Source organism: Leopardus geoffroyi, chromosome E2 (genome assembly GCF_018350155.1).
Source record: "Leopardus geoffroyi isolate Oge1 chromosome E2, O.geoffroyi_Oge1_pat1.0, whole genome shotgun sequence".
In the NCBI taxonomy this organism is placed as follows: Eukaryota; Metazoa; Chordata; class Mammalia; order Carnivora; family Felidae; genus Leopardus; species Leopardus geoffroyi.
The window spans coordinates 52,872,683-52,900,463 of NC_059335.1; the positions used below are offsets into that span (position 1 = coordinate 52,872,683).

A 27,781-nucleotide genomic window follows, 5' to 3' on the forward strand; every position below is an offset into this window, starting at 1 on the left:
CAGACACCCTGTCATCAACGATTTCTTGGTACAAGACCACAGGCACATAAGCAAATGTCTGTTAACATGGGAGGTGAGGGTGGTGGGGAGGGCGATAATGCAAATGGCACAAAGTAGTGCTGGAACACAGATACTTGTTCGGTTTGCTCCTTCTTGATCCGGGAACTCTGCAGAGAGGACATGACTGTCGGAGGCTCTGTAGGATTTTCCCAGTGGAAGAGGGGGGGCTTTACCTCTGGGTCAGGAGGTCTGACTGTAGGCATCAGAGACCCGGGCTGGTTCTGACAAGCCAGAAGGTGGTCTCAAATGATGTTCAGCACATCGGCACGAGTGGGCCACCAAGTGTCCCTCACAATCTAAAACAGATGTTTTCTCCACACACAGTGTCCATGAAGTTGGTCAGGGTTGTGCTGTGACACTTGGGGCAGACTCAAGACAAATGGGGGGGGGGTGTTTGCAAGGTCTAGAGTCTCAGATTCTATTTTTGCTGGAACACGGGAGTCCAGATCTTCGTCAGGACAGTCAAGAGTTCTCCTCAAATAGGGACCCTGTGCTGAAATTCTAATAGCTGGACATTTCTACCACTCTATTTTTCAAATATGCTTTTTGTTAAAGCTGTTGTCACTTCTTTTTTAATGGGCTTTCCTTTTTAGAGCATTTTTAGGTTCACAACATATTTGAGAGGAAAGTATGAGAAGTGCCCATATCCCCTTACCCCCACACATGCACAGCAACCCCCCCATCAGGATCCCCTACCAGAATGGCTCTTTGGTTGCCCTTGAAGAATCTACCCTGACACATCACTGTCACCCAGAGTCTGTACTTTATATCAGGGTTTACTGTCGGCGTTGTTCATTCTGGGGGTTTGGACAGACGGATCATGACATGGGTCCACGATTGTGGTCTCATACAGAGTAGTTTCACTGCCCTAAAAATCCTCTGTTTTCCCCTTTTTTCCCCCTTTTTGAACCTGCATCAGAAATTCTTTTTGAGTTTTCAAGTTTTGAAAGTGTGCCACAAACATGAAATTCCAAGCTCTGCCTCTCATCCAAGCATCGTCCCAGATCCCTAGGGAGAAAGGACAGTCAGACTGGGTCTGGGCAGGTGGACTTGAAACATGTCAGGGGGCACATCTCAAACACACAGCTTGGAGCCACTCAAAATTCTGAGAAATTGGATGTTTCCTAAAGAAGGTTTGCCATCATTTCTGAGTGATTATGGTCCTTCCAAGTACGTGGGTGTCTTCGACAAGAACAAACCTGCCGGCAGCTTGAGGATTCTGTTCAGTCTTAAAGATCTCAGCATCATAACGTTTGTTATCATGTGCTTTACTTAATAGACTCATCTGATGTGACGTTTTATATCATCCTTTGTCTCTAAGTGATTTACCGCTGGGAAGATAATAAACACTCCAGGTTTATACTCAGAAAGTCAAATACACCACGAACGTTGCATCCTAAGGTATTTGCACTTAAAGAGGAAATATTTACTGAGATGGGGGCACGTGACTTTTCTAACAAACCACACCACCATCCCTTTCTGCAAGGAAATAAATAATTGAGATACCGACATGCATGATGGCCAGATGAATTATCTGAGAAAAACTTAGCATCTAATGATGTTCTTTTGAGATCGCAAGGAAGAATTACATTCACTTGAGCTGAGGTGGGTTTTTTTCTTTTCTTTTCCTTTCTTTCTTTCTTTCTTTCTTTCTTTCTTTCTTTCTTTCTTTCTTTCTTTCTTTCTTTCTTTCTTTCTTCTCTCTAGTTGTAAAAGCAGTCACAAATGTGAGTGCTTCAGGCTTGAACTTGTCAACAGTCAGCGGCCTACCGTGGAGATAGAGATGTCACCTGTCTTTGGGTCTGAGACACCAGAGCAGGTGTTTCTGTGGGAACTAGGGGCTTCAACCACTTTAATCTTGGATCTTCTTGCTGGTGAAATGCCCGTGATTCATAACTCAGTCACGTTGCTGAGGGCTGTCTCTTCAGATAGATTCTATCTCTAAGAACTTAAGTCAAGGGATTTTCAAACAGTCGCTTGATTTATGTACGTGAACCTCTCACTCAGGAAAAGAACTTTTATTTGGCAAAGCACCATGTGAACAGAGGCCTGAAAGAAGTAATTAGGACTCTCTTCTCCCTTTTTAATCTCAAGATTTCCCTGCACGGGTGTGGACGGCCCACTCGTACATTTGTGAATTTGCCGAGAAGAAGGGTGCACGCGGCACGGCTGATCCGACTTCTTCCCTTTCTTTTGTTTGTGTAACAACTCAATTCACCGTCACCACATCAGCACATTTTGCTGCAAATCTCAGTGCCCTCTCGCTTTTGTTTTACTTAATGCATTTCTGCGTTTACCCAAGGCCACAGGAGCTGTTTTCTTGCGAGTAGCGTACCTGTCTCAAATAACTAAAATTGCCTGGGCCACGGAATCGGAGCCTTCATATTCCCCCATATGTTATTCGGTCCTATTGTTCCTGAACTTACTCATCATTCACACAGTGAAGGAAATTCCATTTGGTCCTTTTAAGACTGCCAGACTAGCTGACTTAAACACTCAGCCCCGGCTACTTCTGGATATTTCAGTTCTTTATTGAAATGGTCCTTCTAATGTCATCTTTAATTTAATCAAATAGTGTCATCAAAATAACATTTACTCTATTACTGCAAATTCACTGCATTATTAACTAGTGTAACTAGACAAAAAAAGATGGTACAAACCCCCATGGAAATATATACTTACTGTAAAAATGGATACAGTTCATAGATGTTCTATATTTAATTTGCAGTTTCAAAGCACTCTCTATGGAGAGGTTTTATGGTTCTGAAATAATTTAAAAACACACTTTACTACAATCCATAGCAGGTAGTTTTTGCCAATTTGGGAAGTTATGGTACCTCGTACTTTCCAAAGTAACCCGCACTGTATTTTTTACAGCAAGGTACCTGTCCCATTACAAACGGGAGTCGGTCCTCCCGCCATAGATGGTTCAACCAAGGACTTGCTAGTTTTCCCTCAAACAACCGAAATATAACAGCATAAATAGTTTGGCAGGTGTCATTGGAATCCAAGTAGCTTGATGAAAAAAATTCTTCGAGGCCACTTTGGATACTTTGATCAGGGAACAGGCCATGCTTGGGGCAAGGGATAAAGGCTGAGAGGGTTATGCAATTTAAAAATTCTTGCTTTGGGGCTCCTGGGTGGCTCAGTCAGTTAAGCGGCCAACTCTTGGTTTTGGCTCAGGTCATGATCTCACGGTCTATGGGTTTGAGCCCCACATTGGGCTCTGCACTCCCAGTGTGGAGCCTGCTTCGGATCCTCTGTTTCCCTCTCTACCCCTCTCCCGCTTGAGCTCTTTCTCTCTCTCTCTCTCAAAAATAAATAAAACATTAAATTTTTTTAAATTCTTCTTTTGATTGAAAAGAAAATATGGACTGGGAGGTAAGAGTTCTGAGTTCAAGATGTTGAACATGTTATTTGCAAGGCATTAATTTTCTCATCAATGAGAAGAGAGAGTTCTACGATAGTGAGACACTTACTATCAGAATAATCCATTATTTTAAAAATGCTATCTACTCACTTTCTCTTGAGATCAATCATACCATCTTCCAATTAGAATTCTTTTTATCAGAACTTGCCACTAGCTATTTCTTTGTATAGTATAAAAGTAAAATATCAGTGGCACACCTCTATTTCACAATTGCATTCTTCTCCCTACCAAGAAATTCTGTTCTTGGAAGGATATTGGATAGACCTACCAATAAGGGTATTAAGTAAAGTCATTCATTTTTAAAAGGCATATATTTTTCACCTGTTGCTGTACCAGCCCACCAGTCAGGTGCTATGGTAGGCTCCAAGAATGCAAAGACAAATAAGTTCAAGGTCTCTGTTTTATGGAATTTGCAGTCTAGTAGGGAACACAAACATTTGAAGAGAATGATAAAGTAATTCAGATATTATAATAAAAGTCTTCACAGGGTTGCGCCTTCCTCTCTTTATCCATCTGTCCATCCATCCATCCTTTCACCCATCCATCCATCCATCCATCAACCCATCCATCCATCAACCCATCCATCCATCCCTACTTCCATCTGTCAATCCTTCCATGCATCCATCTCAACTTCCATCCATCCATGCACCCATTTATCTGCCTAACCACCTCTAGGATGTCAGAACCATCCATGCTGAATCTCAGTGGAATAAGAAGGCTTTGTTGAAGATCAATGTAGTGGAGTACAATGTAGTGGAGTTGAAGATCAATGTAGAATGTAGTGGAGTTCCAGATACTAATGAGACCTTATAGAAATATGACATCAAAAGGCCTGGAAACCTTGCTAGGCAAGAAGCACAGATCGATGAATCCAAGAGAAGTGGGGTACAGTCGTGCTCAATCAGTGGTTCTCAACCCTACTGGAATCATCTGGGAAACTGTAAAAGAAAAATCCTAATGTCTGAGTTCTTCCTCTAGGGAGCCTGGTTAGGTTATAGCATGGCAACAGGATTTTTAAAAGTTCCCTAAATGATTCTAATTTGCAACTAAGATTAGGAATAAAGGGCATGTATGAGGAGATATCTTCTTGGATGATTGAAGGAAGTATCAGTGGTGTCCATGCCTTTGGTTAGCGGGTATATGACACATGGGTGGGCCAGACTAGTTTAACAGGCCACTGGTAGGTCAAATGTCATAGAAGTGAGGAGTAGGGTGGTTTGTTGTTGATGATACAACAGAGATGAGACTCAGGCAGCAGGACTAATCCCAGACACCCATGATTTGGTGTAGACAATTGCTAATACCTGACCTATAATGTTTGACCCCCAAACGGGCCGTAATTAGGGTCACAGGTCAAAGACACCCTTACTTCTGATTTGGAATGACAAAAAACGATAGGACCAGGGTTTCCTTTCTTCTTGTGTAGTGCTTGCCTTGTGGTACATTCAACAACACATCGGCATTTGTTGCTGACTGCCTGGCTGAAATTATTCATTCTTTAGCCACGTAGGCCTCTTCTCCAACAACCTCGCTACTTAACATGAAAGGAGACTCTTACCGAATGGAAATCATTCACTTGCTTTAGGTTGAAGCCATTGAGAATCACAATGATGTCTCATTCTGTCACATTCTTACCAGGGAAGGACATACATCCATGACTTAGCGGATATTTATTGAGTCAGGCACTGTCAGGCATGGAACAGATCCAGTGGTAAGAAAAAGAAAAATGGTCTCTGCCTTCTGGGATCTTACAATCTGGAGGGGACAGAGAGCTAAATAAAGCAACTCAATACAGCGCAGCAATCATAATAATTCCTATGTCATCAGCCACTGGGTTGAATGAATCTATGACAGAGGTATACAGCAGTTCATCTGTAAGGAAGCATATCTAGCTTTGGAAGTTCTTTTTAATTTAGTTGTTTTATTTATTTATTTTGGGTTAAGTTGGTATAATCTTTCACTGAATCTCTGTCTTGGTTGTCATATCTATTACACACATGCAAGCAGAGACACACACACACACACACACACACACACACACACACACACACACTGATGTGGTGAAGACTTTATGTTAAAGGTACCGAACTTCAGAACCTATGGGTTTGCATAGGTCCCCAAATCCTGTTAACCTCTTGGAAACAGAAGAATCTAAAGCGTATTCTCCACAAAGTATCTTTGGGGGGAAAGAAATTACTCACTTGTAATTGGACGTCTCACAAAGTCATCAGCCCCATAGATGGGTGCTTGCCGACCTACAGACCCATGAGACTTGGGTGTTCTCAGCTGAAAGTACAAGTTCCCTTGAAAAACAGAGTCAAGCCAAAATGGTTTGTTCCAGATCATACTGTCTTTAAAATCCAGGCAATCTTTCATACAAGGTGGATGCTATCTGAAAATACGTTTACGTAGGTTAGTGAGAAAAATGGGGAAATTACCGTTATAAGTTTTTGTTTTGTTTTGTTTTGTTTTGTTTTGTTTTGTTTTGTTTGGTAATGACGATTCTATGCTTAGACTGATGATCATATAATTAGAAGTGGCTAAGTTGGTGTGTTCCCTGTAAAACTCATTGGCGTATGGAAATTTTGTTTTTGACCATCAAGGAGAGTGCAGTCTGTGGTGTGGCACATGGAAGGCACTCAGTAGCTATGTAGTGATAAGATGGATGGATGCATGCATGGATGGGTGGATGGTGATGAGTGGATAGATGGATAGGAGGGTGGATGGATGGATGGATGCATAGATGGATAGTTGCATGGGTGGATAAAGGGATAAATGAAAGGTCCCGTTCCCCTTAAGAAAATCTTTACCAAGGAGCCCTGATCCCCAAACTTGCACATGCAAGAGAATCCTCAGTATGAGCTTGCTAAAATAAGAACATTTGGGGGTGTCATTCCCAGAGATTCTGACTCAGTAGTTCTGGAGAGAAACTAGGGAATCTGTGTTTTTTAAACAAGTACCCCAGGTTATTATAGTATGCATAGTCTTGTCCTCCTGGGTCCTCATTCATCTCTATTTCTAGAATATCTTCTATTTTATTGATTTTGCAGAGATTATTGTGTCGTTCCATTTTGCCTGCATTCAGGAGTTGCTGCTTTCAAATCAGCATCATAGGCAGTTTGGAAGAGATTTGGGGGAGAGTTGGGTGGCCAGGTCTCTGCTTCCAGTGACAGCTCTACTGTGTCCCATCAGACCTCCTTTTGGGATGATCCTGGGGAAACCTAGATGTGCCTTCTACCTGTGATCTGGTGGGCCAGGCTATAGGGAAGCTTTGGAAAGGGATGATATCGGGGTGAACAAGGGAGAGAGGTTTGTCTTCTGAAGTGGAGTGTTCCCCAGAGGCAAGAGAGCAAGTCTTTGACCAGGATCCAGGATGTTCATCCATTAGGCGACTCTCCACATGGTATGATTTGGAGGTGGCCTCTCTATACTCCTTGATGGCTGAATTTCATGCCACAGGACAGAAGTTTTGAGTCATTGGGGCATCATTTTTTTTCTGGAAGTAATCTGAATATGAAGAAGAGAGGAGAAGGCCCTAGGATGCTGGACAAGGGCTGCTAGGTAGCTGAGGAGTTTCACACATTCGTGATTTCCTTGTAGGCCAAGTTTACTCTCGGGGATGACAGTCATTTTCCAAGAAAGTGAGATTGCTTCACATTGTGTTTAAAGGCTTAAATAATGTATTCTGTCAGACAATTCTCTGAAATGGTTTTCCAAGTGAATGCATCAGAAAGTGCCTAGAAAGAATGCCAGCCACGGGGAGAGGAGGACATTCAGAAAATGTGAGCTGCTTGAGTCCGAATCCAACTGGCGGTGTACCATACAAATGGTAAGGTGTGCACATATTAGAGACAGTTCAAAGAATTTATACATCCACGTAACTTATTTACACACCTGTGCAAACACCACCCAGATCAAACTAGAGAACGTTTCCAGTATCCCAGAAGGCTCCCCTTTCCAACCAGTAGATCCCATAACCATCAAGAGCTAACCACTGTTGTGATATCTTGAGTTTTATATAAAGAGAATCATACAGCATGGACTCATTAGTGTCTGGCTGATTTTACTCCTCATTGTGTTATGTGATTCATCCACAGTATTTCATTTTTCTTTGCCACTGTGTCGTATGCCATCTGTCCAACATTATAGTATTGTGATAAATGTCAAATGTATCTTCTCTAAAAGAGAAGAAAGAATTGTACAGTGAACTGTGCACTACTCGATGCACTACCTAGATTTGGCGATCAGTGTTTCCCTGTGCTTGAATCTTACCCGTTTGTCAATCCCTCTGTCCATCCATCCCTCTGTCCACCTGTCCCTCAACCCATTCATCAGTCCATCTTACTTCTTGATACATTGCAAAATAAGTTGCAGACATCAGTCACTTCACTCCTAAACACTTACGCAGATGTATCATCGTTGCGTTATTGAACTAGAGCTTGGGATTTGCTTCTGGTTTTGTGGAGGATGTGCTTCTTTGTTGTTGTTAATAATTAGAGTGATGTAATTATAAAATTATTAAGAGCCAACGTTTACTGAATACGGATTTTGTATCAGACGTCGCACTAGCACATGCGTTCTTATATTGTTACTTTCATTTTAAGATAACAGACACTGGGCCTTGAAGATATTATTGATTGGCCTCAATTTACAGAGAAAGCAGATCACCCCTGGATTGGGGCTGACTCCAAAGCCAGCTGGCCTGCCTGCAACTCATAGTCATTTGAGTTCAAAAGCTTGGATTCAGTGCCCACCTCTGCCACTTACTGGCTGTGTGACTTTGGGCAAGTGAACTAACCTCTCTGAGAGTCACATTTATCCAACATTAAAATGGGGATGGTAATAACAATGCCACAGAGTTATTACTGATGACTGAATGACACAATTAAACGCCTAGGAAAATTCCCGCCCCTTGAATGGTTCGCAATCTCACAATTTCCAGTAGAAGATTCCAAAACCGTTAAAGTCTACAGAGCAAACTGTGTTACTCAAGCCAGTTTGGTTGGTGCTGCTGTTTGTTTTGTCCTCACTGAATTGTGATTTGATTCCATTTAAGCAGCACTCTGCAAACACAAACTCTGCTCTTCTCTGTCTCTTCACTCAACGATGTTATAATATCTAGAGGCTTATTGATTATTTGTTTGATTCTATTGTGGGCACAGGAGCAGTTCTTAGATTAAGACTATTAGATTTTCCCAAACGGTATTGCCGTGGTTTATACAATTGGACGAAACGGGTGATCTAATTTGGACTCAATTTGCTCCAAAGTACAGCAGGAGGAAGGAGGTGCTGTGATTTGGTTCGGAGCCTGAAAACAAGTGGAAAAAGTTATCTCCAGGTGATATCTCTGTGCCTCATCAATTCTGGATATACTGCGTGAGCAGGTCTGAGAATCCAAAGCATTTTTTGCTTGGTTTCTTTTCTTTTCTATGAGCTAAAGAACCTAGCTTTACCTATCCAACTGAGATATTAAACCCACTGATATAATTTATTTTTCCACGTGAAATATCTCAGAAAAAAAAATAGGACCAGGTTGAGTTTTCTTGAGGCACTGGGTTAAGAGAAGATAATAGATATGCCAAAAACAAATTGCTTCCTGATAGCTGCTTTGGATGGAACCAAATGGAAAATGTTTCTTTTATTTCACTGTGCATCCCCCACCCCGGCATCCAAACATATTTTGGTCATACCGAGAAAAGGTTCAGTTCTGCGTTTTACCTTAACACTACAACACAGTTCCAGGATATTATTGACTCTTCATGAATATCATTTTTAATGATGGTTATAAATTCCATTTATTGGCTATTAGTGTAGTTTATTGAACCATTCCCCTAATATTGAAAATGTAGATAGCTTCCAGATTTTACTTATTATAAATAAGGCTAAAAAGTAACATGTGAGTGTTTCAAACTAATAAATACAATATACAATATTCAACTATTTCCTAAGATTAGATTTCCAGAAGTGCAATTACTGACTCAAAGAGTGTATACTTTTTTAATAGGCTTAAATATATTGCACAGTTATTTTAATGACATGTCAATATCATTGAAAGTGATGGTTTGGGTTCAGAGCCCAGGTACCACATGGTCTTCTTTGGGGAAATTAGTGAACTGCTCTGTGCCTCAGTTTCCCCCTCTATGAATTAAGAAAAATAATAATACTATTTCATAGAGATGTTGAGGATTGGATTTTAGTTCATATATATAAAGCATGTAGAATGCATCTGGCACATAGTAAGGTCTTAGTAAATATGATCAGTTATTTTTATCAGTAACTACTGTTACTGCCTTAATGGAGGATCTGTGGAATACACAAAACTCATCCAGAGGCTCCCCTTGATCGACTGTTTCAATTTCTCCCGCTTTAGAACTTTCCCCATATTTACACCCCAGCCCCTGAGATATCCCAGGTGTGTTTCATCCTGTGTTCCCAAGCTTGGCTGCCTCTCTTAGCCCATCAATACTGAATGGTATCTGGACATAAAGAAGCAAACTCATGGTCCAAAATATGTTCCAAGTGGATGAATATACCCCTGAACAATTAAGAAGTGATGGCTCTTGGCCACCTACACTTTCACAGTCAGTTGACCACAGGAAGGGGCAAGACGGAATCAAACAGATTTGACGCGTGAGGTTTGGGTGTGTGTTAGGTCCCCACATCTATACACCCCACGTTCGGATGAGGAGTCACTGTGACCATCAAGAGCTGCCTCAGGCTGGGTAGTGGCACAGAGCTCTGAATCTTTGGGTCTATAAAAGTGAGGGCAAGGGGGACATGTTGGGAGTGGCTTCACGTAAAAGGTCCCTCTTGCTGTATCCGGGGACATAACGGCAACAGTAGGGCCAGGAGGAGGAGATAACAGCTTCCCCCCAGTCTTGTGTTCTTCTCGTGTAGCACTTACCCCAATAAATTAAAAATGTGTGTGTGTGTGTGTGTGTGTGTGTGTGTGTGCATGTGTGTGCATGCGCACTTGTGTATGTGTTTAGTCTCCCATTCTTCTGAGTTTTCTAAGAGCAAGGAACGGGACTTGCTCATTTCCTCATTTCTAACTCCTGGCATAGTGCATGGTCTGTAGGACATGGTCACGTGAGTGCATGAGTGAATGAATGAATGAATGTATGAATAGGCTATTTCCAGGCTATCCAGAAACTATATCCCATGGTCCTACCCATACAGGCCTTATATAAGGACTGAGACTGCCAGCCCTGGACAGCACTCTTTGCCTTGGGCGTGCAGTGTGGCAGGACAGAAAGTGCCACTGCCGGCTGCCAAAGAAGCCAGGTTCTGGTGGTGGCCAAGCAGTTCCCAGCCAAGTTCTCACCAATATCGCAAAACGGGGCAGCATTCTTAATTATGGAGGCAGTTGTGTCTCCTTGTTAACCCTCACCAGCAGAGGGACAGTGCGATGGCTGTGGCTGGTTTCACATGTAAGCTTTGACCTCAGAGCAGTTGGGTGGCCTTTTCTCAAGGACCCTGTTGATGGTGAAAATAAACACTAGCCCAAGCTGCCAAGAAGGCTGATAACAGGAGAGCGGAATGTGTCTTGTCTTTCTTTCTTTCGTCTTTTTCTTCTTTTCTCTTTTCTTCTTCTCTTTTTTTTTTTTTTTTAAACCATGCTCATTGGTTTTAGGAATCATTAGCATGGTAAAGATTAAAGCTATTGGAGATGGCACAGATTGTTTCATTTTATTATGTTCAATTGGATTGGATCCGAGCCATTTGCAAAGTGCAGTATTACCATAAGAAGGGACTTAGAATGTTTGTCACATAATACCCCTTCCTGGAGAAGGCAGTTTCTTAAAATTAAAAAAAAAAAAAAAGATTTGAAATAGAATGGCTTGCAAAAGTGCAAGGAAATAGAACTCTCTGTCCAGATGGACTGCCTGGGACCTGGTGAGTGGCCCAGTTACCCTAGCCTTAGACACTCCAGGGGACAAAGTCAAGAAAGCAAAACTCAGGGCTCCTGTCCTGCTCTTTCAACTGGAACCATTCTACTTTTAGTTATCGTCTCTTGTATGACACCTGAGATGCTATTCACGACAAAAGGGTTTCCTGCTGCTTTAATAACAGCAACAAAATAGTATGTTGAAGACGTTATACTAGGTGAGAGAAGCCACTCAGAAAGGGCCGTATGATTCCATCTCTGTGAATTGTCCAGAGGAGGCAAATCTATGGAGACAGAAAGTGGATTAGTGGTTGCCTGGGGCTAAGGGCAGGGAGGGATTGAGGGATAACCGTTAAGGGAATAGGATCCCTTTGGGGATAATGAAAATGTGCTAAAATTGACGTTGTATGACTCCGTGAATATACTGAAAACGATTTTACATTTAAATGGGTGAATTGTATGGTATGCAAACTATGTCTCAATAAAGCTGTTAAAAATAGTATGAACAGGGTGATGTAATTCAACCAGTCTGATGCTCACGTCCCCCAGATGTCCCCATTGAAGTTTGGACTGGGACAGAAACCCAGATGTGGCCTGAGTAGCCCTTAGTGGAACTGACCAGCCCCCTCCAACCCAAGCGTCCTACTCCTGTTACTGCTCCCTTACAGCCATGAGCTTTTTTGGTAGCCACATCGCCATGTTGACTCTATTATTTAATCTGATTCTTCCCTGCACTGTAATACTTGTATGTGGTTCTCTGTCTTCCTCCAACCATCAATATGGTATAAACCTCCTGAGGACAGCATTTCCAGTTCACTGTGAGTGGTAATTTTTAAATGTTTATTTATTTATTGTGAGAGAGAGAGCGAGGGAGCATGCACAAGTGGGGGAGAGGCAGAGAGGGAGGGAAAGGGAGAATCCAAAGCACGCCCCACGCTGTCAGTGCAAAGCCCCATATGGGGCTCGGTCTCACAGACAGTGAGATCATGACCTGAGTCAAAATCAAGAGTCAGATGCCTAACCTACTGAGCCACACAGACAACCCACTGTGAGTGATTTTTTAATAGTATCAGTTATGACTTCGTGCCCAGCATGGTACTTGTTGTCAAAAACATACAATGAATGAGACGTGATTCTTGCTGTAACTAGCTCACAGCTTATTTGGGGGAACACTCATACTATCTACTGAAACCAGGGAAGATTTCAGCCAAGAGCTTATGATTAAGTGTTGAATGATACCTTGCATATCACCAAGTATGAAAGCAGAAGAGTAAGACATTCTAGGTAGAGGGAACAGCATGGGGAAGGTTACTGAGCTAAGAAAAAACACAGTATGATACCAGAATCATGAGAAATTTGCTGAGAATTAGCTTGAGCCCACAGTTTAGAAAGATTGTGTATCTTGGACAGCCTGGCTGTCCCAATCGGTAGAGCACGTGACCCTTGATCTTAGGGTTGTGAGTTTGAGCTCCACATTGGGTATAGAGATTACTTAAAAATAAAATCTTAAAAAAAAAAAAAGATCATCTATGATATGCCATATCCAGAACTTTCATGGTAGTGCTTACATGTTAGCCATAATTCCTGGTGGCAATTAAAACTATGACAAAAGAGAGTATGTTCGTTGACATACTAGAAAGTCTTGGCATTAGTTGTGGCTTCAGGCAGGGCAGGATCTGTGGCTCAAATATATAACCAGATTATTAGTCTCTTTCTATCCTCTGGCTATGGTGGTCTCTTTGCGACTCAGTTCTGCATTCTTGTAGCTGGTGGGAGAAATGGCTGCCTGAGGGACCAGAACCTTGTTCTCATGCAATATTAGTAATGAAAGAAAGGGACCTTGCTCTCAGAATATATGCATCCCAGGGAAGATTCTAGTCCAGTTTAGATCATGTGCTTTGTCTCTGAACCAATCACTGTGGTCAAGAGACAGGTCATTTAATTAGCTGACCAAGGTGATGTGTGGAAAGGGAATAGAACGCTCTGACCCACAGAATCAAACAGAGTAAAGTATGCTTCCTAGAAGAATAGAAGGAAAAGGAAGGACCAATGTGCCGAATAGGAAGAACTATAGTTGGGTTAGCCCTTATATCCCCTAGGATGTTTTTCTATTTTCAAGTTCGGGCATTAAGCTACATGTTTGGTGTCTTATTCTTGTGATATTGTGTTTCAAACCTTAGCTGAGGATTTTACACACTCCATGCGTGTTCAACTCCAATCCGGTCGCTTATTAACAAAAGAGAATGAATGCCTTTTTCCTCTTTTAACAACCCCAGTTTCCTCATCAGTGAAATCAGGGTAATAGTGGGGACATGGTGAAGGTCCATCAGGAAAGCCAAGCACGCCCTCAAAGCGCATTACGGTTCTTCCCGGGCCAGGCTGAGTTTATCCACCTGCTGTTGACATAGGAGCTTCTCCCTCTCCCTGTCCCTTCGGCAGACTGATCAGACGGAAGGTCGCCCCTTACACCCAGCGGCCCCAGACCTCTCAGGAGAGGGCAGGTTGCTGCCCGCGTGCCAGTGAGGAGCCAGCTTGGGGCAGGTGGTAGAACCACATCGTTTCCAGATGAAACAGGGCTCCCTGGACATCAGCTGCCATGCTTGAAGGGGCGTGCAGACAAAGAGCCAAATTTAAATTCATGTAATGTTGCTGTTTGTAACATTGAATACTTAAGACATCTGCTCAAAGTCTCGCATTAGAAATGAATGGAAAGGATCCAGGAGTGCTTTATTAGATGGGAGCCGTTAAGTGAGCGCCACATATTTCAAAGCAGGATCTTAATCAGACATTATTTATATCTGTAATATTTTAGAAATTAAAAGCAGTAGAAATAGTCACCGGAAGGATGTCAGCAGGCAGGGGTGAAAAAAAAAAAAAAAAAAAAAAAGAACCTGAAGCCTAGAAGAGAGAGGCTGATCATCTCTGGGGGCGGGGGTGGGGGAGGGTGAAAAAGTAGCAAATTTACCGTCATTGGCAGGTGTCTAAATGTTCCATTTAAATTAAATGGCACATGTCACAAGGCAGCATGGGCATTGCGCATCCCGCCCTGCGCTTCTGTTTCGGCCAGAGAGCCTATTTTTCTTCCCCTCTCAGCTCAGCCACCGTCTCCTCCCTGACACTGGGTCACCCAGGGCTTCTACTTTATTATTTCCTTTTACTTTAGTTCATTATGCTCTGTGATTCAGTGGAAACATAAAAAATGGTTCTTAATTTTAATTAATGGCAAACTTAGCACAGGCCCATTTAATAAATCTGTTCTCTGAACTTCACAAGTCTCTTCCCCGGCAAGGGCCTCCTGTCATTTTATTAGTGCCAGAACCTCCCAACCGAACGGCTGAGTAATTGACAAAAACTGCAGGTAAGGCAGGAGACACGTAATTGATTCGTAAGATGCCTTCCGCAGAACGCGCTGAAGAGTTAATTATTTTTCCTGCAGTTGGGACTCAGCTGTTGTTTCCACTGGGATTAAACAGCTGTCAGCATTGTTAATGACATCAAATTCATGCATTAAAATCCTCATTCCCTTGCCATATAAAGTGGGGTTGCAGAAATCTCTGCCACATCCCCCTTTATGAAGGAGTGAAAATTCAAGGAAAGATAACGGCCCTTATTACAAAACCACAGACCGGAGCTTGTGTTGATGAAATCTCGTAATGAGTAATTAAGCCGCTTTGCAAAAGTCGGGCTGTCATGTTGGCATTTGGGTACTTAGGTTCCTTGGTGGAAACAGCTGGATAGACTGGGAAGGTGATAAAGGAAGAAAAATAGAATTTTTCTCGAATGATCTCCCCCCCCCTTTTTTTTTAAACAACGCAAAACAGTTACTAAATAATTAACTGAAAATGAACTTTTGTATCTTTTTAAAGTGTCTGCTGATTTCTTCAAACATCTGTAACAGTATGTCTGATGAATCGAAAGGCTTGTGTCTCCTTTTGGGGGGGGGTATTTTTCTTTCTGTCTCAATCTCCCACGTTGTATGAGAACAAACTTTAGGGTTTTGTTTCTGTTTGCCTTGTCTTGCTTTGCTTAGTTTTGTTTTTTGAAGCATTGTCTTAGCACATGAAAGTTCACACCTTGAGTTTGACTGGGCAATCTGTCCCCGAGGAAAAAGTAAATGAAGGTATGTCTGCGTGTCTTGCGACACAAATCCCTATGCAAGGACAGAGTCAGGGGTGAGAAGGCAGGAACAGCACCAGGGTTTAGAGCTGAGGGCCCCCACTTCCACTGGTAGACAGAAATGGGTATTTTTCTGTCTCCAACTGAGGAAAAATATACATGTGTAGATTTTCATGTTTCCCTTCAGTGTATCTGTTTCATGAAACAAGATCAACCCTCGGATTATTTCAGGATGACTGTTCTTTTTCCCTGGCAAGGCAAAACTCACCCAAACGGCGATTTCAAACGTTTAAAATTATGTTCTAAAAATCTTTCCCCTTTCCCAAAACATCTGGCAGTCCGAAAGTGAGCTCTCCCCCACTTTGGCACCTGAGGGTAGGGCGCAATGTCACAAACCGAACAGTGATTAGCAGGGCCCCTCAACTTCCTTACTACCGGGATGCCGAGAGAAGGGCAAGAGGGAAGACAAAATCATCAGAATCATCAAATTCTTTTGGATTCCTGTTAGAGCAAAACCATCGCAAAGGAACTCCTAGAAACGCAGAGGCAAAGCAGTTAAATAACTAACTACCTCCCCGCCCAGATAATAAAATGGGAGCATTTTATGTGTCACATCCATACCCATCTTAATTGAACGGCACGCGAGTTCTCTCCAACCCCTGCCTTGTACTGCACGAGCTTTCCGGAGTCTTAGCAAAGGAGGAATCACTCAGACTTAGGTGTTCAGTGAATGAGGCTTCCTTCTCCCCACCTGGTTCCCAGTGCGAGCTGATAAATCCATCTTGGTTCTGATTATCAACCAAACAAGCCATAGGTTATTTTTTATTTTTTTATTTTTTAGCAGTATCATGTCATGATGCACCAGGAATCATCTCAGTTTGGTTTTTGATTAAGCCAAAGCCTGATACTCCTGACTCAGAGACAGCATCACCCGATGGAAATCGCTCGGCCTATATGGCCAAGGCCATTTGCAGTTACAGCGTGGCCAAACCCCGAGGCCCACGCTCGCTCTCTGGTGTCGGGTCCCCCAGCTCACCGCCTTTTGGAGTGGGACGTTGAGGGCGTAACCTCCCAAAGCCTGCAACCCAGGCCGGGAAGCAGAGACAATTTATTACCCTGGCTTCCCGTCCGCGAGAGGCCTGGGGAGGCCTTGAAATTCGCAGCTGCAAGTCAAATTCCACTAGCGCAGTCACGAAATTTAATGAGGCCTCTCCGGACTCAAAGAGAGATGGACGTTTCCAGGCTCGCTGTCTCCTCTCCGCACCCCCCCTCCACCCCCATCCCCATGAGACCTTCCTGCAAAGGCCTCCAACACTGGCCTGGCTGGGTCTCAGGCACTTGACCTCCTGACTTTTTAGCTGCCAGCTTGGGAACCTTTGAGAACCCTTCTCTCTGGAGATGTCGCTTCCTTTCAATGGCGCCTTTGGCCAGTTGCCCGCTCCGGGGTTCTGTAACCTCAAGGGATGTTATCTCCCTCAAATACAAATTTGAAGATTTTGTCTTCCTTTCTTCCTGGTGCATCCTTGGATGTCCTGCACAGTGACTGACACAGAGAAGTCACTGATCATTGTGTGGTTTTTTTTGATGAATGAATGAATGACTAAGGGCTTTTTTCCTTGCAAAGCTCCTTGCACGCTTTAATCTAGCCATCATCTTGTGAAGCACACCTACTTCTTTCTGATCTGCATTTTTAGGTAGTTTTGAAATGAGAACCAATGAGGCTGCTTTTGTTCTGGTACGTCCTGTCCTCACGCACTCCCAGCACCCAGAGCGGTGCGGTCAGAGTCTCAGATCCGGAGCACGTGATGTGCGTGGGCCTGTGATTAATAGAGCCTCGTGGCACGCAAGCCACGCAGCCTGGGAGGCCAACCGAGCAAGTCATTTCTAAAGAAGGGACCCACAGGGTGGAGAATGGGCTGTGCCATGCAGTGGAAAGAGACAGAACATGCATACTTGGCCACTGGAGGGCCATTTTGGTCCCGAGGAGCAAGTGAGGTCAAGGATCTACGTCGGGAATCCTCAGCTTGTGAGCGTCAGGGCCTCGGCCCCTCCAGGCGTTAACATCCGCACCAGTCAGAGGGCTCCTGGTTTAGCGTGACACCGACGTAAACGAACACAAAGAGAACATACCTGCGGTGTCCTGGGGGAGAGGTAGGGGGTGCTCGACGGCTAGTTCTTTTCTCTTCCTGTAACCTGGTCTTTACCACAACTCCCATTTTAAAGACTCTTTCCATGAGGCCAGCCTTGGTGCCGACAGGCAGGGTCTCTTCAATGCTGGCTCAGAGGTAATGACAGAGGGCAGAGAGGGTAGGTAGTCCCAGAGCACGTGCACTCCCCCCCCCCCCTTCTACCCTGCGCCCTGTTCTTTTTCTGAGGCCCACCGACATAGAAGTGCCTGGCTGGGGTTCCACACCTCTCTTCTTTCTGCTGGTTGTGTTTTCTCGAATGTGGCACCCAAGCCCTTCGGGGCACTTTCCCCTGGTCTGGGAGAGTCCGGTGTTCACGGGGGCTCACGTATGTGTCAACCCAGCAGCTCTTGTGCTGCCTTTGGGCAATTGTGTAAGAGCTGTTGATCCTTCTCTTGCCCCCGTAAGTGAGCGAGTGGTATTTTAGGTACCCTGTACATCTTGGAATCAAGAGGTTGTTTTGAATTGCTCCTTTTGGTGAGATGCAGGCAAGTGGGCCAGGACTCCAGAGCTCTGGAAGGAGGAGGGAGGAGCTTGGCGTTTGTCAGAAACGTGCAGCCCTGGAATGCAGATGGCCTCCCTTGGGGACCTGGGCTCCTTGTAGGATCCTCAGAGGGCCTGGAATCCTCCAGATCATATTCATGTGCCTAATCAGTTCTGACCACAAAAGCTCTTGGAGTGGTCCTGTGTCTGCCCTGGCCCCCTAGATACATCAAATACCAGGAGCCTTAAGGACCTTAGCTAAATGAGCCTGCCCCCCACGTCCCCCATTTTATTTTTCCATCCTTGAACCCCACTCAGACCTCCTTTCTGCATTTGGGGCAATTTCTTCATCCCTGTTTCTTGGAGGGGCTTAATATACAAATTTTACATGAACAAAGGTGGTAGGAGTGAGGGGACAGAAGGACCTTGATGAAGGCAGAGCCCAAGGGAGAGCTCAGAGGGAGGGTAAGCCCAGCAGAGGGCGAGGGCGGATGCGTGGGCTGCCATGACCTGCCCGACCACCTTGGGGGCTCCGTTGCAGGCACACGCTCCCATCTTACCCTCGCAGCTCCCCTCTGGGAAGCAGCAGGCACACTACCAGTGTAAGCGAGGAAACGTGAGGCGCGTTTGTGTTCCTATATATATTTTTTAATTGAGGTGAAATTCACATACCGTTCAAACGAACCATTTGCAAGCAAACAATCTGTGGCAGTTAGTACATCCACCATTTTAGGCAGCTGCCACTGCCTATCTATAGGGAGTTCCAAAATAACTCCTCACCCTGCAATAACCTGTGTACCCATTCTTGCTTCCTCTCGGCCCCTGGGAGCCTGCAGTCTGCTCTCTGTCTCTATGGACTTGCCTTTTCTGGACATTTCATATCAATGGAAGTCTACAACAGGTGACTTTTCAGATCTGTCTTCTTGTACCTAGCCTAGCGTCTTGCAGGTTCATCCACGGTGTGGCATGCATCGAAACTCCATTCCTTTTTGTGGCTGAATACTATTCCGTGGTTTGTTGGTACCACATTTTGACCATCCATTGATCCACTGATGGACATCCGTGTTGTTTCCACCTTTTGGCTGTTGTGAATGATGCTGCTATAAACACGCACGTGCAAGTGTTTGTTCCCATCCTGTGTTCAGTCGTTCGGAGGACAGACTTAGGAGTGGCAGCTACCCAGTGCTGGATCCTTGGGCCATCCCATCCTTCACTTTTCGATGAATTATCACACTGTTTTCCACAGCAGCCGAACCGTTTGCACATTCCCGCCAGCAACATTCAGAGGGTTTAGTTTGTCCACGGCCTCTCCAATGCTTGTGTTTCAGACGTCTCTGAGACAAGGAATGGTGCCCATTTCTCAGGACATGTGCAGGCATGCGTGGAATAGGAGATGTTGAAGAACCTGGGAGGTCCCTGGTGGCCCACACCTTCTGTCTCTCTTTCTTTCTTCCCTCTGGAAGCAGCACTCAGTGTCTTCCCAGGTCGGCTGTATTGGTGATGTTTGCCTTCGTCCAAAAGATGCGATTGATAATTGGAGGTAGAGTCGGGGGTTAGTCAACGTGTGGGCGCCCCGTCCCCGACTCCCACCCCAAATCCGTGCCAAACTATAATTGTTCTTCGCCTTTCCAAACATCTGGGTGATCAATTTTCATTTTGAAGTAGGTCATCTGAGCTCCATTTTGCAAATGGAGAAACTGAGGCAGAGTTTGCCAAACATGGCTCATTTCCCTTGGCATTGCCATCTTTTGAATTTTACGTAAACGCTTTCGCTGCTAAGTTTGTGCCAACAGCATCACTGGAATTGTTTTTAGTTCTCTTGGCTCTCACCAAGTCTACACAACGCCACTTGAATTGGCAACGTCAGAGTCGAACCTCAATTTTCGCAATTAATCGCGCCGCAGTTAATTAAATTGATTGCCTGGCAGTCCAGCCTCATTTAAAATACTAATAGTTTATTTATTTATTTCGCTGTTTACAAAGCATTCTTAGCTGCCACCGTCTTGCAGGATTCCGTTTGGGTGTCCTGACGATGGGAATGATAATAACGTCCGTGTCTGATTATTCTGTAGTTAAGAGTTCTAGGAACTGGATGTGGCATTTCAAACGAGGGTTACAATTTTGACTTTGAAAGTGGGACCAGATTTCCTTACTCACCTCAGTTCTCCCAAGGAGACAGAAGTCCCAGTTTAGCCACTAAACTTGCCGCCTTTTAAGTAAGTATTTTGCAGAAGAGCATTTATTCTCAGTATCTGAGAAAGAGGAGAAGGGGAGTACCAGGTTAAAGAGTGCAGTTGTGTGATTCCGCAGGATTGAACTCCCTGGACGATATGGAGGGGCGTCGCTTTCCATTTTATTTGCTTTCAGAAACGTGAAAATAGAGTCCTATCGGGTCCTGGCAGAAGCCCTGCCTTTTGGTTCTTGACGTGTGTGTAGATCTGTGCTAAGAGGCTCTTTGCTCCTCCGTCATGAGGTATTTTTGTATGTAATGCAACAGTACTTTCCAGGTTCCTTGAAGCCTCATGAAGCTCTTTCTGCAGATTTGTGTGTGTTGGCGTGAAGCCTGTGTCCTAAGAGGGAGGGTCCTGTGCGGCTAGACTTTCCTGAAATCTGCATGTGGTCTACACGACATCGCTGGGGGCCTCAGCCATCTGACATGGCTTCACCCACACCTCCCAGCACCGCTCTCTTGTTCCCTCATTAGGATTTCCCTGTGCTTGCATAATGCCTCAGCCATTTCATGATCTCTGTGTGAATATTCAAAAATGCCCAAAGACGGGAAAAAAAAAAATGCCAACAGAGGCTTTCCAAGAGGTGTAGAGGGAGCGGGGACAAAGCAGGTTGCTGTCTTGCATCCACATGCAGGATGATTTCACACGGAGCCACATCATTTAAGCCCAAATAGTCCTGAGAGGCACGTACAACCAGCTCCAGATGAACAGCAGAGCAGAAAAGTGAGGTCATTCCCCCTGGACTACAGAGGATGCTTGGATTTCAAGTCCTCGCTCTGTCCGTTATGCCAGGTACCACCCAAAAAGTCAAGTGGCTCCTTCAGACATGCCTTGAATTTGAGTGCTGCCACCCTCTGCTATGTTGGAGAAACCCTCCAAGGACCCCAAGGGCCCCAGTCTTTGATTGACGGGGTCTCAAGATTCAGTCTGTCCGTCTGAAGAGCGCTGGACCCACGTTGGGTGAAACGTCCCCTCTGCAGAAACGTGCCCACATAAGCCACACCAGGCTTGGGGCCAAGTGCTGTGGGAGTTGAACTCCTTCTCCTCCATGGCTCTGAGGGGGAAACGAAAACGAAAACAGAAACAAAACAGGACACAGCGGCCTCTCCTGTGCACCCACCTTAGAAATAGGAGCGTGCATTTGCATTCTTTCCAACTCGTGTATTTGCAAACTACAGACAGGCAAGTTTGAATCACGCTGACTTTGAAAGCATGATTCTGAGCAATTATCTGGGGGAAAAAAAAATACCTCCTGCTCACTAAATAGGTCTGTCAAAGAGAGTCATAGTACAGCATGCCATTGCCAGAATACACATGTGTACTGGTAAACTGGACGAACCAATTAAGTAGCAAAATGTCGACTGCATTCAGGCCCTTCCTGGCCCGCAGACAGACTTGTGCGAGTTCATTTTCATAGCGGTGTGTGTGTATCTTTAGACCTTAACTGACAGATTCCCACAGCGAATCAGGTAGGGAGTTATCAATTACATGGTTAGCTAGGCGCTGCCCGTGTGCGCGCTGTGACTTCCTGACAGAAGCAGGCAGAGAAGGGGGGAAGGACTAATATTTCTGGAGCAAAAGGACTGTTAATGTTTTCAGCTGGGCTCCTCGAATATGCACGTTTATTTAGTCAGGAGAAAGATGGGCACTTCCGCGTCGCAAAGCCTAAAGAAGTTTGCATTGATAAATAGTGATTACCATAACAGTCTCTCCTAAAATATATTTTATTTATCAAATGAATACCCCTCTGAGCTTCTCTTTATCCTTCCTGTGATGGCTATATTAATTTCATCAAATTTTGATTTCTTCATGGTGATGTCGTGAAGAGTACTTGAAATAATAAAATTACCCTGAGCAGATTGCTTATAAAACCATTTGCAACTGCAGGAGCAGTAATTGGGGCTATCGTTCCCTTTGGCTGCAGGATAATATATTCCTTTGTTTTCCTTTGTGAAATATTTACCGTGAGTTCCCCTTTCGCCCGAGTCTGATCTGTAAGTGGACAGTGTTTTGCTTTTGTGGGCTGATGCCGAGAATGGGATTCTCAAGTCTGTCTCCCACCGAGATACCAGATTTGACCGTTTGGGATTTCTTTGCAGGATCACGGAGTCAGAAAGAGCTAAAAGATGCACCATGGATGCCTAAAGTGTTTACACGTAAATAAATAGGAAAGCCGTGGCTGCAGGAGGGAAGCATTTGGGAGATGACCTGGTGGGAGAGCAGGGTCTAGAACCAGGGTCTCTTCATTCCTGGTCTTAGGTTCTTTTCATGACCCCACCTCCCCTCCCCTCCTCTCTCCTTCCCTTTTCTTATCCCTTCCCCTTCCTTCCCCTCCTGTCCCCTTCCCTCCCCCGCTCTTCTCCCCTCCCCTCCCCTCTCCTCCCCTTCCCATCCCTTCCCTTCCCTTCACATCGCTTCCCTCCCCTCCCCTCCCCTCCCCTCCCCTTCCCTTCCCTTCCCTTCCCTTCCCTTCCCTTCCCCTCCCCTCCCTTCCCCTCCCTTCCCCTCCCCTCCCCTTCTTTCTCTTCCCCTCCCATCCCCTCCCTTGCCTTCCCTTCCCTTCCCTTCCCTTCCTTTCTCAGTATTGCTTAGCTATTCTAATATCTGTGTTGCCAAAGATTGTAACATTTGCAATTGATTTGCTGGTTTCTCCCACATGAGGGGTCACTGATGGGCCAGCTTTAGTATTGTCCCTACCGTGGATGGGCTGAGGGCAGAACTTGTATTGTGGGTTGTAGAATTGAAGAGTCAGAGGTGACAAGAGCCGGGATCATCCAGGTGGCCTGGGACGAAACCAACTGGAGCAGAGTAATCACAGGATGTGATACCTTTAAGCCAACCTGATCCAAGCAGCTTACTCGTTTGGCTTCAGGGTACTCCTCAGAAACACTTAACAAAACATGTTATCAAAATATTAGAATTGGGTTTGTTTCCTCATTAAGGATCCAGTGTCAAAAAGTACTAATTATGACCGTTACCATTCAGAGAGGCTGCAAGCGAAAACCTATGATAATTTTGTTACTATAGGAAAATCTCTGTGTGATAACGTAAGCAACGTACCGCTCTCTTTGCCCAGAACAGATCCTTAACATGTAAACAATTAGAACAAAAACTAATATGCCTGATCGTGGCATCTTGAGTTCAGCATTACATAATCGTGTTAGGATGGCTCTCCTCCTGGGAAGAGTAACACATTGCGTGTCTATCATTGAAGAGCCTTCTTTTCTTCTAGGAGACACCACGATGCCGTGAATCAGGGAGGAAGGAGGGGAGGGATAGGTCGTGCAGCAGCATGTTCACTGGCCCATTCCCCTTGCCTCCTGGCCAACACCACTAGATTGTATTTCCCACATCCCCTTGCTGTTAGATTTGGCCGCATGACTGAGTTCTAACAGAAGGGATGAGCCCCAGGATGGAACCAGCCTGGATCCCTGAATGACCTCATGGAGCTCGCCTCCCACTGGCAAGAGTTTACAGGAGTGAAAGATAAAAACTTCTTTTGTGTTACGCCTCCGGACTTTGAAGTTTGTCTGTTCAAGCAGGTAGAGTTAGCTAATACAGAAAAGTGGGACTGGTGAAGCATTCCATCTTTTTTTGAGAGTTGTCCTTTGTTCTTGCTATGAGTCTGGTCTTCAGCAGAGGCCGGTACAGAGCAGAGCCTGGAGGTCTAGGGAGCTTTAGCAGATAAATTGGAAGTCCCCACACAAAAGCAGCACTCTCTAGGTCGGGAGTCAGCAAACCTTTCCTGTAAAGAGCCAGGTAGTCATTGTTTAAAAATAGCCATAGACAGTATATGACAAAATGGGCATGACCATGTGCCAATAAAACTTTATTTATAAGGACAGGTGGTAGGGTGCCTGGGTGGCTCAGTGAGTTAAGCCGACTCTTCATTTTGGCTCAGGTCACGATCTCACAGTCGTGAGATTGAGCGTCACATCAGGCTCCGTGCTGGGAGTGCAGCCTGCTTAAGATTCTCTCTCTCCCTCTCCCTCTGCCCCTGCCCCACTCGCTCCTGCTTGCTCGCTCGCTCTCTCTCTCTCTCTCTCTCTCAAAACTAAAAACAAAAATAGAAACAGGTGGCAAGGCAGGCTAGAATTGGCCTGTTTGCCCACATCTACCCTGTGTGTTGACCCACATTGGAGGAATCCTGACATCGACTTTTTTCAGAGTGGTATTGATACACTTCTACTCAAATAAGTCAACTGGTTTATATCACAACATACAAGCCGAACCTCGGGATCCTTCTACCAAAGTTATCTTGCCAGTTCTCATGTTCTCATAAAAGCCCTCGGTTGCAAGTGGTCTGATTGTCCTTGTCTGTTTTCATGATCACCATATTGGTGTCTGTCGATCGATACCTGGCATTTTGGGTAATGAGTGTGTGCAGGGATGTAACAGAAAGGGAAAAAAGCAAGGAAGAAGGAAAAACAAGGATCCCACGGGGGGCGGGGGAGAATTGATTTATTTTATTTATTTATTTTTTCTTATAATTGGCTCACACGTTTCCAGTTTTGAAGGCTGGTTTTATTTGCCATGTCAAGAGAATACAGACTGATATTTGGGCAAAAAGAAAGAAGCCCAGACACCAATGCGGTTCCAAGGATCTCTGAGTCCCCTGCCCCCTCCACCATCTCTCTCTCAGCAGCCAAGCTCCGGCCATCATCGGGGTTTTGAGACTTTGTGTTCAAGAACTGCTCAATCGCGGATGACTTCAGCCCCAGCAGCAGTGGCCTCCATGACACGTGTGACATGATTCTTTCCAGGACTTAACTCTGGAGAGATCTCCATTTCCTGTTGATCGTGGGGGCCTTCTACACACAAACCGTCTGTTCTGTGACTTTGTCACAGCGCAGTATGTCAGGAAAGAGGAAACAGTTCAGGCTGTGAATCTGTGTCACTGGCACACAGGGTGTGGTGCCGTGTTGTCTCGCATTGTAGCTTGTCAACACCGCAGGGCTAACAGCAGTGGCGTCAGGGTCTCCGTGCCCCTGATCACTTCCCAGCTCGACACTGGTGGAGCAGGTGTGTGTGAATTATCTGGATCCTTCCAGCAGGAGTACCGAAGTTGCAGCTGACGCCTGAGTTCCAACCGGCTGCCTTCTCACACTCACTCAGCCAGGATCCATCTGAAACAAAGACCTTGACTCGCCAAGGAATGCGGATGCTGTGTCAAAAGGTCATGGCGAACAGCCAAAAATGCACCATGCTGACCTCCAGTTCTCCTTGAGGAGTGGATTTGAGGGCATCCCGGGGTCAAAAGGATATCCAGCGCAAGCTTGTCTAAGATGGCATGGGAACATGGCGGAAATGTCAAGATTAACTGGGGCTTAAGGGAGACATTTACCAAAACAGGAGCACTCACACCCCTGGCTTCGTCAGCATTTCCCCAGGCGAGATGAGTCAAACATTTATATTTTTACATACGCGACGCGCTTGCAATTTTCAACCCGGGATGATAGAAAAACTTATTGAAAATAGTTAATCAGTTTTACAAAGACGCCACAGGTGGAGGTGCGTGCAGACCCGTATGGTTTTGAAAGTCACCTGGAGGATGCCAGTCTGACTCATAGCTTTACGAAGGCACATTCCTAATGTTCTCTGTGCGTTCCATGGAAAACAATTGGTTTGGACGTGAACCGGTTTCTGTTTTTAGACTCCGGGCCCACAATACCCTAAATAGGTTGGGGCTGTGCTGATGTGACCATTCTTTGCATTTTAGCGAGTTTTCTTGTTCTTTTTGCGCATACGTGATCTGCAGAAATTAAGGATGAATTAGAACAGGGATGAGAAACCCACAGTATACTTGACATCGTTCCCCAGTTCTGGCTCCACGGCAGCCATCATTAGCTCACGGGTACGCTCTTTTCCACCCAAATGTGGATGTAATTCCCACACCCTAGCTAATGCAGTGCTCCAGGAAGTTTTCAACTGAGCAGGTGTGATGTACACGCTGAAGCTCATTTGCCATCCTGGATAACCCTCAAGGAGAGTCTTAAACTACCACTCTTTTGATGTTGCTCCTTTTGAGAATTACAGATCAGATGCCTAGGGATTTATCGGACACCTTTTCCAATAACCTGCACTATGTGAAGCCTCAGAATTTCAAGGTGAACGAGAGACTCCCTCTGACCTCAGGGACTCAGGAAAACACAGTACTTCAAGGTCATGCCACAAGCTTCTACAAAAACGATGGTCCAGGGGTGCAGTGAAGGGATATTTATCCACCAGCAAGTGGAGAGGGAGAAGGCTTCCCGGGGAGGCGATCTTGGGGCTTCCTCAAAGGACACACCCACCGTGGTTCTTCAAGGACAGCTTTCACAGAGAACCAGCTTCCCAAGGGGATAGGATTGCGGGCCCAGTAGTTCTCCTGTCTCTTTGCCTAAAGCACACAGAAGGTCTTCGTGATTCCAGATCTCCTTGCATCGCGCCCGGAAAGATGAGTACATTTATAAGTGGGCTGTGCTTATTAATCCAGTTCTGGCTTTGTTGTTCTGGACGCCAGGATCGTAGCTTTTTCTTTTCTTTTCTTTTCTTTTTCTTTTCTTTTCTTTTCTTTTCTTTTCTTTCTTTTCTTCTTTCTTCCTTTTTTTTTTTTTTTTAAACTTGGGACAGTGCTATTTTTCTACCTTATAGCAGGAGTAGGTTGGAATGCATTTGAAAATTAAAAATATTTTCCCAGCAAAGGCGAGATTTTTCAAGTTTGTTCACACTGAACCCTTGCAACTTATTTTATCCCTGTTTCAAGCCAATCTTGAAGGGAGGAAAACAAATGGATTGTGAAACCGGAAGGTATCTCATTTTTTTAGTCCATTGTTTTAGTGAGAGTTTAGAGCTTTCCCATAAAACATGTAGGTTGAGAAAAATGGGAAAAGAGCTCTTCAAGGACTTCTCCTTGTGCTCTCTCATGTTTCAAGATACTTCTTGTATGTCGGCGCATATGTCTTTATTTCTGTACAGAGCCCTCCACGTTCAAAAGCCAAGTAAAGTGAATTCATTTTGTGCTAACGAGAGAGCTGCTCTGTATCGGTCTAAAGGCCCTTTCTTTCTTGGGCTGCTGAACTGTCCTTTCTTTCTTGGGCTGCTGAACTGTGCAACTCTCTAAAAATGTACTCTCCAAAAATTTCCAGCAGGACTTTCCCCTACGTTTAAATCAAGAGCCCAGCGTGGTAGGTTCTGCTACTTAGAGCATGGCCCATAGGAAGCCAGGGGCCTCATCTGTCCTTTTTGTATCAGTGGCAGTCCTGGCAGGAAAGAAATGATACACCCACGTAGGGTAATTTGAGGAGAGTTTAATAAAGCGATTATTTATACAGGTGGGGTCAGTGTGAAAAGCAACCATAAGAGATAGGGAGCTTCCCAGGGATAGTGGTGAGGGTGGCCGTGACCA

The 27,781-nt window shown here is 44.8% G+C and overlaps 1 protein-coding gene and 1 long non-coding RNA gene across 2 annotated transcripts in view; both read left to right on the forward strand.

The window, feature by feature from the left end:
• WWOX (WW domain containing oxidoreductase) overlaps positions 1–27,781 on the forward strand; it is a 979,671-nt gene that overhangs the window by 747,911 nt on the left and 203,979 nt on the right. The gene's annotated exons all lie outside the window — the stretch shown is intronic.
• LOC123577668 lies at positions 12,327–20,941 on the forward strand. Its single transcript, XR_006702001.1, has 2 exons — positions 12,327–17,690; positions 17,818–20,941. It is a non-coding gene; the product is annotated as an uncharacterized LOC123577668 (long non-coding RNA).